At 34.4% G+C, this 16,369-nt stretch overlaps 1 protein-coding gene across 3 annotated transcripts in view; it reads right to left on the reverse strand.

The window, feature by feature from the left end:
- ZFPM2 (zinc finger protein, FOG family member 2) overlaps positions 1-16,369 on the reverse strand; it is a 424,511-nt gene that overhangs the window by 182,463 nt on the left and 225,679 nt on the right. The gene's annotated exons all lie outside the window — the stretch shown is intronic.

The following is a 16,369-nucleotide window of genomic DNA, read 5'->3' on the forward strand; positions in this document are numbered from 1 at the left end:
TTATTATCCTGCACAGATCTCCCATCTGCAACAGAAGACAGGACCACGACTTGGTCTTGACACACCATGGTGACATCACTGGAAGCTGAATTAAAATTTAGCTCTTCGGAGACAAAAAATACTCCCTCGCTAACAGTGCCAAAACTGAAGTACACAGCAAAAGTGAATGTTGGGGCATCAGACTAGCTCAAGAGAAAAACCAAGGCCAAGTAATAAAAGGAGGGAGAAGAGAGCCACTCGGAAGCTAACTCAAAAAGGAAATGGGAAGATAGCAGAGTTAAAAACATAATAATCAGAAGATGAGTTGAACTGCCAAAAATGGGAAGAATATGAATGGCAAAGTGGAAAAAGTAGGAAAGAATAAAGCAGGTAATGTGATTTTGAGGTGAAAACACACAACTAAGCTAATAATAGAAATAACAAGGTCAAATACAGGTGATTTAGACAACAAAAAAAGCCATATTTATATTAATCTAAATATATCACAAACATTTCGAACATTATGCTGTTTTAAATTCAAATTTCTATATTAAACAAATCCCTAGGTTTTCTTAATTTTATGTTTTTGTAAGAGTTGTTGGCAAAGTAGCTGTAATTGTTTGCAAAAGTTATTTTTCTGATTATAATAAAACACCACCATATGGCTAGCAGGTATTGCCAAGGTAGTCTCTTTGTTGAAGCTTAAGAGAAGTACTGCTGTACTCATTTAACAACATTTGGATGATATGACGAAATTTGGGATTGTCATTTTTAATACACTGATTCTGACAGTTATTCAAACCATGATCAAGTGATAGTCTAACTTACTGGTACAAAAAAGTCCTTACATAAACATTGACCAAATAATAGGACTAGAGGTCAGTCCATGAAGTTTAGGTTCTAAGATCTGCTAGGGTTTCTCTTAGCGTCTTCACTGAGCTTTTACCTTTCAGGTGACTCTCCAGGCTAACTGCTTTGTAACATGTTTTGAGTGACTAAAGGCTTTAAAACATAATGGAATGAGGAATCCTTACATTTCACTTAGCTGTGTACACTACGGATCAAGCATGTGTTCCGACTTCGGTCTGTGATCATGCTCTCAACAGGTCAATAAGGAGGGAGCCCCCAAGCCTACCCATTATCAGCTGTCACCTAAACTTGTCCCCTGACTGGCCTGACATACATCCTCACTCTAAGAATTTAGTAAAGACTATCTTAAATGGCATCCTGCCTGTGCAAAGGCAATGTGGTTAATCTTTGACAAAAGAGTATTCACATGTCAACAAAACAAATGCCTAATGGAAGGCCCTACTACAAAAGAATAAAGTAGCCCGTTCAAGCTGCCAATAAAAAAGAAATTTAGAAAAGATTAAAAGTTTGATTCCAGCATCATCATTTCCATTGAGACTGAAGTCTAACTCAACACCCAGTGCCCCTCCAGCAGCCCCAAAGTGAAGTTACACCAGACCCCAAAAGATCAACAATGGAGAGTTATGGAATGACATGCTTTCTACCTGGAGGAAGGGAGAAGGGAAATCAAAACACTCTCTTTTATTTTGATGTGAGATTTTCACATAAAATGTGCTTTAAAACCTAGTGTGGAAAACATGACTGAAAGAAGAAAAATACTTTTTCTCTTCCAATCACTCTATTTCTTCTACATTTACCATAAGCATCCTCTCTTTTCCATACAAAGGGAGTATTCCCAGGTGATCATGGATTTTACCACACCAGAAGCTGAGGTGGCTATCTCAAGAGAATTCATGTCTCTGTCCTTTATAAGTAAGCAAATTAATCCTTAGATCAAACATTACCTAATGTATTTTTAATTCAATTCTTCTCTTCCTTATATAGGTTAGATAATGTTTATTTTTTAAATCCAACCAATATTTCAGTTTCCTCTAAATGCATATATTATTACCAAATATAATATCTTAATAGCCAGTAAAATGAACAAAAAGATCAATAATAATAACTTAAAAAAAAAACCGCATAGATTTTCTTTGATTTTTTTCTGTGGTAGTCTTATGTTTTCATAATCCACACTACCAATCTGTTAAAATATTCTATTCCGATGGTTTTCAGCTGGGGGCAATTTTGCCACCCAAGGGATATTTGGCAATGTCTAGAGACATTTTTGATTGTAATGACCAGAGGGCATGCTCCTGGTATCTAGTAGATGGAATCCATGGATGCTGCTAAATATCCTACAATGCACAAGACAGCTCCCACACCGAAGAATTATCTGGTCCAAAATGCCAACAGTGTCAACATTAAAAAACACTTTTTAATCCATATTGCTAATCTATTCTTTCTGGTTTATAATTTATAACCAGAAATAGTTTCATTGTTCTAAATGTGAAGTAGTTCCATGGTTATTTGTGCTTTATGGAAATGTTCTATGTGGAAACCTGAAGAGACCTGTCAGCTATTTCATTTTGGGTTATGCTGTACCTGCCAGGACTCTTACAAGGTAAGGGCAGTCAGCATTTCATGATATGTCATTTTTTCCCCTCAATTTTAACCCAGAAAAAAAAAAAGTATTTTGCATGCATTCTCATGAAGAAGGCATTTTGATTATTCTTACATTGAATTTAACACAGTAAAAGGTCCACAGCTCTGAGTTTGAAATAAAGGGTAGTTCTATTTTATAGTGAAAGCAGTCCTTTATTTTAGTACTGGACACACTCTCTTCACTTTGATCCCATATATGCACCATTCAACTCTAAGAGTGTTATGCCCAAAGCTTTCACCTCCATACACAATCCTCAAAACAATTTATCTGTTCCGATTAAGCCTTTAATTAGACTGTAAACTCCCTGAGGGCAGGGATATTTTCCTGATTTTTCTGTCTGCTCAAAACATAAAATATTGTGGCCTTTATAAAAGACAATTAATTTAGACAATAAGGTCAAAAAATTTTAAATATGTGTTGATATTGGCTCATTTGCATTAAAGACATTCAGCAACTTCCAGAGAAGCATACATTTCTCTAAAAAACAGGAAGTGGTCGAAAAAAGCAAGCGGCGGAGGATTATTTCTAGTGTGGATCTCTTTTGACAATGTTTAGGAGAGGTACTAATGGTTAATCAAAACAAAACAGAAAACTGCCTGGGAACAATCTTTGGTACAGTTTGAAGCAAACTAAGCTGATGATTTAGAATCTCACTGAAATATTTTTAAACTGACTAAAGAGTCATTTCATCTTACTGGACAACTCAACGTGTTTGAAGTTTACCATGTTCTCTTTATGCCTATATGCCTTTGCACATCAATTATGTTCTACATCTTCTGCCACCCTCAACATACCCACACGTGTGCATACACACACACACATGCTCACACACCAACCACTCCAAACACACAAATAATCTTAAACTAATTTATTCTTATTTGTTCTATAGGCCTCCTCTTATATATCACTTCTATTTTTTTATCCCCAAATATATGTTAGGTATTCTTCTAGCATACTTTATTTCTTCCTTTAGCACTTATAATAGTATTGTTAATTATCTGCTATACAGTGGTTGTCCATTGGTCTGTATGTCCTACTAGGATAAAATCTCTAGGATAACATGATCAACGTCTATTTCGAGTACACTGAAATATCTTCAGTGCCTAGGACCACACTTGGAACCTCTTTAGCTAATAATAAATGTTTGTTAAATTAACAAATAGATCAATGAAATAAATATAGTCACTTTTTATGCATTCATTCCTACTCAGAATACAAATATGAGTTGACTCAGATAAAACAGTTAAGTATTTAAAACAAATAATAAGTCAGGGTTGAAGTGATTTGGGGATCTAGATCCTTAGAGAAGAAATTAGAAATCACTAAGAGCTGATACCAACGGAAGGAAAAAATGGAAGGAAAAAAACCCTCAAACCACAGACTATAAAGATTTATACACTACTATTCACTACAGCTGTTTCGTGCTTCCTTCTTTAAGAAACATCATATTCTTGTCATCATATGCCTAGTATGGAAATCTCTCCCCTCAAAAAAAAAAAAAAATGTTTTTACAGCCATATGCCCACCCCTTATCATAACTGATGTCCTACCTTTAAAGACAGAAACAGAGTTATGGATAACAGTTTTGTTATCTAACATGGTGTTTGCATTTAACTGATCATCCCAACTCTAGTGGTGAGATACAGACTGCTGTCAGATACCTAGTATTTTTCAAGACATAGTCCAGACTAGTTTCCCTGGTGCTTTATCGGGAGGTTTTATCAGGCCTCCCGATGATAAGGGTTGCTACTATTTGCCAAGTTGGAATTTTTGTAAAATTCCTTAATTTTCTGTTGTTAATCCATCAAACACAAGCACATGAAAACTTATCTTATTCCACAAGAAGAAATGATTGTTGGACTGAGAAGTACTAGGAGATGGAGGGTTGGGAGCAACGGGGTTGTGTTTAGTTTACTTAACTCTATCAAAACCAGGCTACTTTCTGTTTTTGACACCAGAGAAAAAAGAAATCTCTGCACAGTACTAAACACTCTTTGCCTTTTTCTTGGAATATTCGAATCCAGAATTATTTGAAGGAAGTAATTTGCTTTTATTAAAATGTGTTTTCTCTTGTTATTGTTAGAATATATATGATAATATATACTCTCTTGAGGATATAGAGGCGTAATTTTATAAAATTTAGAAAAAAATATAAAGTAAAAATTTTTTAAAGAGAATTAATAATTCTGTGCTTCCAAAATTAACCTTAGAAACATTTATAGTAATATATATCTGTAATATATAATAATTATATTATTTCAGTTCCAAGTGCACTCAAACAGTACTATAATTTAGAATTTCTAATATTTAAAGATAATAATTTTTCATTTGTAAAATCATTTGTTTCAGTTGTCAACAAAAGGATAAAATATAATTCAGTCCCTTTTCAAACATTTAACACTAAACAAAAAAAAAAGAAAAAGAAATATGATAAAAATACATTTTACTTCATGAGGAATTTTAGAAATGAAGCAGAAAATTTTTTGTTTAACCTATTGACTTCTAATAAACATTTTAGGTATTGCAAATAATCTTTTCTTATAAGGTTTTATCAATACAGTAGTCTTCAATAAGGCTACTTCATGATATCTTTACTAAAATGGATGGACAATGAGTGATGAATTGATAGGTTGTACAGGTTCAGAATGCCATGCTCTTAATTCAACTTCAGTGGAATACTCCTCTCAATTACTTCAGCGCCTTTTCTCCAAACTAGCACTTCTGCCCATATGTTTATTCTCCAACCCTCTGGGAAATCACCTTTCATCAAAAGAAGTGTGCTAATCTTCCACAGATTCGCTGCCATTGGCACCTCCAGCCCCCTTACTGCTGCTCCCATCTGAGTATTCAGGAAAAAAGCTTTTAGGACTCTCGACAATACAGAAAGGAAAAAATTCCCTTTCCTGTGCTGGCAGATGAAAGAGCTTAGTCTCAAAAGCCACTTGCACAGATTTCGGGAATCATAAAACGCACGGAACCAAGAAAGACATCCCCTAATATATTTTTCAGAAACACGTTATAAATTTGTCGCTTATTATTTTCCTGTTAGTTTAACAAAATGGCTAAAAAATATTTTTTAAAAACTTACTTCCTTTTTCCAACACTTATTATGCAACAATATTCCCCCAAATACAATGAAAAATAAAATACATCTGTCTCTCGCTATCCATGGGGATCAATTCTATGACCCCTGCAGATATCAAAATTCTCAGATGCTCAAGTCCCTTACATAAAATGATATAGTATTTCTATATAACCTACACAGATTCTCATTTTAAATCATCTCCATATTACTTATAACACCTAATAAAATGTAAAAGCTATGTAAATAGTTAATATACTATATTGTTTAGGGAATAATGACAAGGAAAAAAGTCTCTACACGCTCAGTACATACAACCACTGCAGGTCTAACTACATAATAAACGTCCATAATGACATAACTTTACTTTTCAAATATATTTCATTTGAGGTTGGTTGAATTCAGAGGGCCAACTCTATGCAATGTTTTTTCATACATGAGTATGTAATCAAATAATATGTGATCGATAAAAATAACCAAATCAAACATATAACCAAATATATAACCAAATAATAAACAAGTCTCATGAAGTTGGAAAATGATAAACATGGATACTCCATTCCATAGTTCACCAATTTCAAAAAAAAAAAATTGTGAATAAGCTCCAAACATGGATGGCAGTACCCAATAAGGATTAAAGAGATTCAGCTTTATTAAGACCAAAGATGTCACATGGCTGATTCCTCACTTCATCTTTTGTATCTTAAGTTCTACTCAGCATAAATTTAAAGGGAAGCACCCCAATTTCTGATGTATATGCCCAAAAGAATTCCTTAATTACAAATCTATCAGATGTTGCTAACCTGAAACAGGAGGAACCCAGTCACGTTTGCTCTTCCCAGGCAGACAGATATCCACCTTAAAATCTGAAATCCATTACTGCCAAACATCTCTACTTTTCGGCATATTCACAGGTATACATTATAGCAGGGTCTCTCAACCTTGGCGATAGTGTCGGCATGGGCCAGATTTTCTTCGTTGTGGGAAGCTAGCCTGTGCAGGATGTTTAGCAACAACTCTGGCTTCAGTCTACTAGAAAGCAGTATCACCACTCTCTTTCTTCTCCATTCAACTCCTCCACCCCCACCCAAGGATTCTGACAACCAGAATGTCTCCAGGCACTGTCAGATGTCTGTTAGAGGCAAAACTGACTCTGTTTGAGAACAACTGAATTAATTGCATTTCATTAACGAAGAGTTATGAAGATAATCTTTCCTTCTTTCCCAAATCATTTTCCTGACCTAAATCATTTTTAAAATATCGTATAGTCTCATCAGAGTAGACTATCTAAAAGCTAATATATCCAGATGGGTTGGTCAGTAAAATTATGGTTTCCCCAAGACCTCATTCAGTGCTTTTGAGCATAAAGTAGTAGAAGGAACATTTGACAAGATAAAGTTGTACAATCTCATCAAACAAATGATCTCACTTCAACGTTCACACTAACTTTACTATTAAGCAAAAACAGGCACATTTTCAAATATTGATTCCAACTAATGTCTGATCCTAACAGGCATGATCTTATCAAGGCCCCACTATAATAGAAGGAGTGTCAGAGTTAAACAGAATAGTCTGGGATAAGATCACAATCTTACTCACAATGTTGTGATGGTATCAGAGAATGGGGATAGTATTCTAAGTAATTATCATTAATAGATCCTGGCACAAGAAAGAGCAGGCCAGACTGGGGACTAAAAAAATTTCAATGCGATAAAACAAGGTTGTTGAGAATCATAGTTTAAGGTACTAGGTGTTTTTGAAGTTATTTTTCAAAGTTTAAAATACTAGATTTTAAGGGAATAGGAAAGTATAAGACGATTTTAGTACAATGAACATGTTAAGGGGGGAAATGCCCCTTTGTTATTGATACAGGTGCATTCATTTGTCTTTTTATCCATTACATCCATTCTGGTTATTTCTATGCTTTGATCGAATTAAAGTATTTATAAACAGGTTAGTTCTAGCTACTGAATGAAGTTAAATGCATTTGCTATTTGCAGTCTACCAGACATCAATCTGATAAATTAATCTCCATCACAGGAAATAAAAAAGGTTTGTTTTTATTCCTTAAGTCTTTGGCTTAGCTTCAGTATATTCTTACAGTACCATGTAAGACATCTTAATGCACAAACGGTTCAAAAGTAGCTTTTCGACTTTCAAATTTAAGATACATGAATTACGCCGATTCATTCATTCTCTGTCCTCTATACCTGAGTACACAAAATCACGCAATTATCACTTCATTGTTTACTTCTCAGCATAGTAGGAAAGTACATGCAATCTACAAAAATGTCAGGATGCGTTTTCTTTTTTAACTCATTAATGAGAATTTAATAGACATAACTGGCATCTAGTAGGAGATTTTATTTTCTAAAAGTCTATTAAATAAATCCATTGCTGCTTACTGAGATTTTTTACATTTGTTACATTGAACTAAATAAATATTTGCATGAAAAAAAATACTAGTGATCATTAGCCCAAGAAATTAATAGAATACAAATGTTTTTGCTAGAAACATACTTTTTAACTCTGAATAGGTCACTACTCCCTTTTCTTTTATAAAATAAAGATAACAAGTCCTTTTCTTAACAATATGACACATTTGAAGTTAAACAAACAATATGAGGGGATTAATTAGTAAATATGATCAAAAGGATGTTTCCCTTAGTGATTTTTTCACATATATTGAAAGCATGATTATGATTATCATAGCCCTGTTATTATCCTTATTCACACTCTGTCCAGATTTTTCTAGGAGGGGGAAAAGCCAAACTATATCTTAGTTTGTGTTTCTTTTCTCAAAGTGGGTGATTAATTATAGGTGCTGAAATCTTTTGGAGAATCACCAAGGATGAATGCATCACTGAAATCAGCAGTACGTACAGAACGTTAAGCACTACTAGTTGTTAACACAGTAAAGCAAAACAGAACATTCTACACTTTGTATCTTGTCTAAAAATAATGCAGTCATTGACCTTAACCTTATCAAACTGGTCTCATCATCAAGGTCAAATACAATAGTAAATAAATTCAGTTGGACATGAATATACCATATGTATTTATGTTACAAATAGATGTGTACCTTGCATTTTTCTAGAAAAGGTGCTCACAAATAAAATTAATATTTTCTCAGTAAATAATTTTAATTTTGAAATAGACTGAAATTTGGCAAAGACTTATGATACAAAGTATATTTACCCACTGTTTAAATAGTCTTATTTTCAGAGCCATCATTTCTGTCTCAACACCATAATATATAATACACATGGACAAATCCCAAATATGTATCTAAAGAAACCCGAAATAGCAGTTGTTATCAGCACAAACCCTCATATATTTGGAGATATTCTCTTTTTTACTTTGACTAAAGAAAAGAGGACATATGGGAGGCAATTCAGAAAATCCTTAGATCCTAATTTTTTAAGGCAGACATCACTAATAGGTAATGGGTAGATACCAAGGCCCTTCTGGGTCTAGAGAACCATTTTACTTCTATGTATACCAGATAAAGAGATAAGAAGGACACAGGTGTGGTACTAGTTTTCCAGACTCAGAACATTTCACAAGAGTTAGCCATTGGCTTGGTTCACAGAATGGCAGGAATGTTAAGCAGGCACGGCTATATTTGAATCTCTCTTAGCAACTACCACGATGCATCCTGCTAATTCTCTTTCCAGGTTCCATTAGCAATAATGGAATAAACAAAGAAAGGAAACTACCATCTGAAAAAAAAAATCATCAGTTTGTGGAAAGAGATACAGAAATACTGATTTCTGTTCCTTCACGTACTAAGGGGATTTATGAGAAGAGAAAGCAAATGTCACATAGTGAAACTAGGGGTTGACTCCATTGCCAACAGGCTCATCACTATTTTTCATCTTTGTAACACACACCCCTGATATGCTCTTTTTCTTCAGCCTGCTAATCAGGGCAGCGGTACCTGATAGTGGATGATTGACTAAAGAAATCAAGATTGAACTTATTCCCTGAGGCACACTGTACCTCAGATCAAAGAGTGCCTATGTGGCATCCTGAAAATGCAATCCCACTGCTCTCACCTCTTAACTCCCTGACACAGGAACCAAAGACAATAATCCTTATAAATCAGGGGTAGTGTCACTAAAGGGAAGCGAAGACTTAGATGGGAAAATTTGGACTGATTCAATTAAATAAATTCTTTTTTAAAAGCTTAAGGCTAGCTTACTTTCTAACTCAATTTTCCATATTCTAATTTCAATGACAAATTAAGGACAGCCACATTGGGTGCTAAATGCTTAAAACCAAGATCATATTTTTGTAGAAGAATGGATAGAATTCGATCAGGTAATTTTGCTGTATCACAAATGAAATGCAGTTCATTCTAAAAATTGGACAGAAATACAGGCATCAAAACATTTTTGTTGAAAATCTGTAGCATCTTTAATTATACTATCACTAAAAAAAACACTTATTTTCTTAAGCTATTTCAGAAGTCATATTTCATTGAATGCATCATTAATAAAAAATATTCCAAAGAAGGCTTACCTACCATTTGATAAATAAGAGCACACAGAATAACAAACTTGATCCTGATGAGATTTTTAATGGCACAAAGAGCATTATAAATATCAATGGAAACTATAAAAATGTAATTAATGCTTGTGGAGTTATGAAGTTGCCTCTCTTTTATCAGTTTTCTAGTGTATTCAATTGTATTTGACATAGAGAATTCTTAAAGCATTATAAAGACACTCAAGCTCCAGCTTAAGCAACTCGAGTGAGTATTCGGCCACTTTACAATAGAACCTGCTTTATTCCCACACACCTGAATGATGAAATCACTTCTCTGCTACTAATAGTATTAATATTAACATTCTGGTTAAGTTTTGATGGAATCCAACACTTTTACTATGTTAGATTCACTAGTTAAATTTTTTAAGGCCATTATTTCACAATTGGTAAATATGAATTATGTAGATTTTGAGATCAATCACACTTGCCAAATGGAAGTAAATTACTGAGAAACTTTTAAGTGCTATATACATTATAGATACTCTATTATTTGATGGGTAAAAAAACATTTAGTTCATATTATAGTGCATTTCAGGATAAACTAGGGTCAAATAATACAGTAAAATAAGGTAAGAAGTTAGATTGTGGTAACTGATCATCAAAAAGGGACTGTACTTTTTCTTGTTTTTGCTGATTTCCCTTCCTTACAACTTTAAGATAACTGCATATGAAGCAGCAAAAGACAAAGATGGACAGAGAACAATTGAGAGGCTGCAACTAAAATAGTAGGCTCCTCATTGTTTTGGATGTTGTCAAACCAACTGAAAGATAATTTGCTCCTCTTTTCCAAGACTTCAGTGGCTACAGAGGTAATAAAAATAACAATCAAAAACAATACCCTTTTGTCCCCTACAGTGTGAGTGGTAAGATTTGCAGCAAATATTAGCAATACTTCATAATAATAACATCGCTATCAAAACACTCTATTTTAAATCTAAAGATAAATACTAAAATTAAAGAAAAATTTAGTATCTCCAATACAATACAATTGTTTGAATCTTATATAATTACAAAATACTTATTATGCCGTCTCAATGAAGTTATAAATAGTTCTCAATAATTCAGGCTCATGGAGAATATGAAATAAGAAGAAATAAAAACTTGCAGAAAATCAAATAATATGAGAGAAACTTTAATTTTTATTGCTTGAATATTCTTATTTCTCATTTTCTTTTCTTACCATATTTGTCAGTAAACAAAGTGTGTCTTTTTATAATGCTCTAGGTGGTCAAGAATTATAAACACTTTTTTTATCTCAAACTTTAAATACCTAAAGGTTCTACATTTGTTCTAAGTTACCTACTAGAGTACTAAAAATATCCTTATAACAATTTGCAATTGTGTGTTTTGCCATGAGATAAAATAATAAAATTATGAAAAATAAATGTTAAAAACATTATCAACATTTATAGTGGTGTCTAATCTATGATAGGAAAAATACTGTTTGTATACCTCATTCAATAAAAAAGGTGTGCTTTACTTCACAAAATTGTTTTATTTAGGAAAAATTATGAGTATAAACACAATATAATTAAAATATTAATCTTATTTTTTGACTTAAAAATCAAACATTTATTGTGTGTGTGTGTGCATGTGTGTGCCTATGTGTTTGTGAATGTGGCTTTTGTGTGTTAAGTCTGCTTAAAGCAATATATAAAGCTATAGATAGAATTCAATTCAAATACTCATACAAGAAGTAATTCTGTTTGATGAGAATTCAGATCTTTGTACCCTCGTTTCTTAGCAGAGCTCCTGCTTAATAATGTGAAGTCAGGTTTTCCTTCAAGACATGGCACAATATATCTAATGTTAGAAAACGAAATCGATTTTAGTCGTTCAATTGCTAGTAGTTAACAGCAGAAGAAGACTGTTAAATTAGTTATGAAACGATAAAAAAATTATTCCAATACCTTCTCATTTGAGTGTAAAAAAAGATAAAAATAACATACCACCTGGAAGGCACACAATTTGGTGGGGGGCGGGGGGGTTAGTTAGGGTGACAGGTTAAAATGCGTCCACCTCTATTCTTTTATCCAGCCTCTTACGGAATTAAAGTCCAAAAGTTTAGATTGCGCCCATTCTAGCAAGTTTATTTAATGGTTAACTTAAAAAAAAAAATAAATGATCACATAAAAAAACTGAAGGCCCTTCGCAAATCAAAGTATGCTTATTATTATCCAGATAGAGCTGTCCTTTGGAGCTCTGTTAGGAAGAAAATGTTGAGCTTCAAAATGACATTGGTAAATACGTCACTTTCCTTCTGGTGTATCTTCCCTCATATTTACATACGGACATTCTTTTAAACAAAAGTTAAGAGTCTGAGTTAAACTCAACAAAACAAGGAGATTAAAGCTAAGGAGGGGCTCTCCCCCTATCAGCCTGGCCTCAGTAGCGGGGGCACACTTCACCTCCAGGCAACAGTCTTGCTAGCTGAGCATGGTACTATCCACGGTATGTGAGGTCACTGCCTATCATTCATCCCTCTGACAACCACTTTGTTTTTGACTCTTTATGCCTATACGTTTATTTATAACATGCCAGAATAACAGTGGAATGAATGAAAGAAAAACCCAGCAGCATCTATAAGCCTAGAAATGCTTAAAGATAACCACTGGTTACAAGATGCCAACTTTTCTGATCCCCATTCACTAATTGCTCTCCATTTTTATTTTTGTGGTATGTTAGAAAATACTGGTTTTAATTTGCTGGAGCTTTTTTTCTTAATGGAGAAGAATGATTTTATTTTAGCTGTCCTAGGAACAAGCACATCAGTTTCAAAAGCTCAGTAGAATTCTCTTAGCTATATGAGTTTTTTGGAAATATTTAATGAGTATTTTTTTTTTTAATCCAGAGCAAAAATAGCACATAAAGCCCTTTCAGAAATCCCAATAAATAACAAAGATATGTTAGGCTCCAAAACAGTTTAACTGAATCATATTTGGCTCCAAAGTCCTGCCAAAGTGGTATCAGCATTATAAAAGATAGTTTCATATTTCATCTAACTATAAAATAGGAACCTACAGTATATAAAATGTACTGGTCACTTGCACAGGGCTCATGATGACAATGACATGGAAACTCACTGTCAGCGGATTAAAAGTGACCTCCCTACATACTCCGGAAGGGTTCCTGAGTTGCTCTCCCCACACCCTCTTCTTTTTTTCACTTGACCTGGATGGATTAATCACAGATTATGGAGCAAATAACTTAAAACAGAATCTTGAATCTCCGCCCCTCTGACAGTTACAGAATTTCACCATCAAAATATTTCACTAGAAAATCTTCAAACAGCAGCATAAGGTTTGGCACCGAACCCCTAGGATCCCATTAAGGGCCTCTGCTGTATTCCATAGCTCCTCTGGTCCAAAACGGCACTCTCTGCTCCCACAGATTCCCTCTAAAGCCATTTTGAATCCTCTTTCCCTTATCAGGCTGATACAGACCTGCATCATCCTCGGAGCCTTCTGACAGGGGCTACAACAATTGGGGGGTGGGGGGGTGGTGATACAACTGTTCATTGTTTCCTTTCACAAAACCCTGCCACAGGGCGCAGATTAACACCAAAAAATGGATGGCTGCATCCAAAGAGAAACATTTTTCAGAATGCCTCCACTTGATTAATGAAGTAATGGTGCCGACCAGTTTGACTTTCAGCAGACACTCTTCCTCCCTCGTCCCTTCTCCTCCTGAAGTACCAGCAGAGAAGGGGAACACTTCTGCAAATGTCAGCTTCCTTTGAAGAGCTGATATGTTCACGAAGTTTTGAAGGAATGCAACAAGAATAAAACCGCCTGGGTTCCCTGCTGGAAATATTCAGATAAAGGACAAACTTTCTTTTCATCATCTTTGAACTTCTTTAATAAAGGCAAATACTATCTTTTTTTTTTTTTCCTGTAGATACCTCATTGGACATCTCCTTGGGCCCTGATGCTTATCTCAGATGCACACACAGACATCACTGGACACCTTGCATGGATTAATATGCTACAGTTGCTTGAGTAGCAGTGGCTTTAAGATACGAGGAGGTAATGCCACATCCGACATTTGTATCAGATTCTAAGGGATTGTCGTTGTTCTGCTCACACTGTTACTTGTAGGGTAATGAGAAACAACTGGTATTTGTTCGACTTCTAAATAAAAGCTAAAACTTAAGGCATATGAGATACCTTTGCTCTTCTGAACTCTGCCTCCGTTTTTCTGTATTTCACAGTGTATCACCGTCCGTGTTATGGCTGCCTTACTCACTCCATTCTGTACTAAGCTCTAAAATGCCATAAATAATGAAAAAAATTGAGTTAATATTTAAAAATACAAGCCTAATTCAAAAGTGAATCAGACAGGGTAAATTAATTTTCCAATTGTCTGAAATCCCTAATCACACACCCGAGTCATGATTTCTGAACACTAACTCCTTACAAAAAAGAAAACACAAAGAAGCCAGGATAATTCAAAAAGCATGTTGACCATTTAACCTTCCTTTTTCTTCTTAAAAAAAAAATATATATATATATTGTTTTTTTTCTCTACTTATGTGGTGATTGTTTACTTAGATGATAAATGCTCTAAGTACTGACTTTGTACTTCTCTATGCTATAACTTCTCAGAATACTCAATGTAGATAATTAAGTATTTGTGTCTCTGTGTGTATAAATACATGTATATACACATGTATGAAGATGTATATGTACGGTGACAACCAAACATGCTTTATAAATAGGTTCAGAGAGGGGACAGAAGAGAAAGGCTGGATGCATTGTTTGGGGAATTAAAGGAATGTGTAATCTACATTCTATTCGCAGCCATAATAAAAAGTAGTCTAGGTTTGTGTAACAATCTGTATATTTTTCAAAGTGACTAAATGCATATAATTTTATATAATTTTACAACAATTCTATGATGTACGCCTGGTACAATAACCTCCATTTCATAAATGAGGAAACTGAGAGCATGTATGATTACCCAAGATAGCACATCCATTTTGGGTAATAACAGGACTGGAATCAGGCAATTCTGGCCACATCATGGGCTCTTTCCCATACTTTCGCTCCCATTTCTGATCTTTACAATGTGTTAGTGTGTTTCTCGAAATTACTGAAATGAGAACAAACACTCAGCAAACAACCTGATTCTAGTTCCCCATTAGATTCTGTATAACTCAGGTTTTATATGTTTTAATTCATCTTTTTCTAATGTCATGATAAATTTCTAAATAAATTAATCAAGAAGTTAATGATCATCTTCATGTAGAAAATTATATTTATCTTCAAACATAAGAACAAAATATATCTCATTTTCACAGATTTCTTTTACTTATCAGTTAATCTTTGATTTTGATTCTGATGCTTTCTATCACATAATTTAATTTTTTCCTATTCAAATTATATTCAAATATTTGTGAATCCTCCCATTGTTCTTATTGTTTGAAAGCTCTTCTTATCTGAAGGCCAGGAAGCTATGCAAATTACCTTTAGTGGTAGACAGCCTCTGAGATGACACCTCACGATCTCAGTCTTCGGTTTCAAGTCTTTATGTAATTCCCTTCCCCTCAGTATAGGCCAGACCTAGTGAGACTCAATTCTAATGAACAGAATTCAACAAAAGCAATGGTATACCACTACCAAGGTCAGGTTACAAAAACACAGTAGTTTCTGGGGCTCCCTTTCTTGCTCTATCACTGCTGCTCAAGGAGAAGCCAGCTATCATGTTTTGTGAACCACCCTATGGAGAGGCCCACGAGGCAAGGGACTGAGCCGATAACCATGTCAGTGAGCCTGCAAGCACATACTCCCTCAGCTGAGCCTTCGGATGACACCACAGCTTTGGCTCTCACCTTGATTGCAGCCTTGTGAGGGACACAATACTAGAGACACTTAGGTAAGTTCTACTTATATTTCTGACCCTCCGAAATGGAGAATAAAAAGCATGAGAAACACCACAGGCTTACTCACATAACCCTATGCTCGACTCTGGTTTCCTGACCTTTAAAACAGAGATATAAAATAGCACAATAGCACAAAAATGCAAATTATTAGACTCAAGAAACTATGATTCTATAATTCCTCATAAAATCCTTTGGCCTATTTTAACAGTGTTTGTAAATGAATTGGAACAACGTTTCCCAACGTTTGACACTTTTTGTCAAACTAGGCCAAAGGATTCTATGAGAAAGGTGATGGAAGAGTAAATAAATAATAAAAAATAACTTTAAATTCAATACTTAACAAAGAAAAGAGATGTTAATT

This window comes from Pteropus medius, unplaced genomic scaffold, assembly GCF_902729225.1.
Source record: "Pteropus medius unplaced genomic scaffold, Ma_sr-lr_union100, whole genome shotgun sequence".
Classification (NCBI taxonomy): domain Eukaryota; kingdom Metazoa; phylum Chordata; class Mammalia; order Chiroptera; family Pteropodidae; genus Pteropus; species Pteropus medius.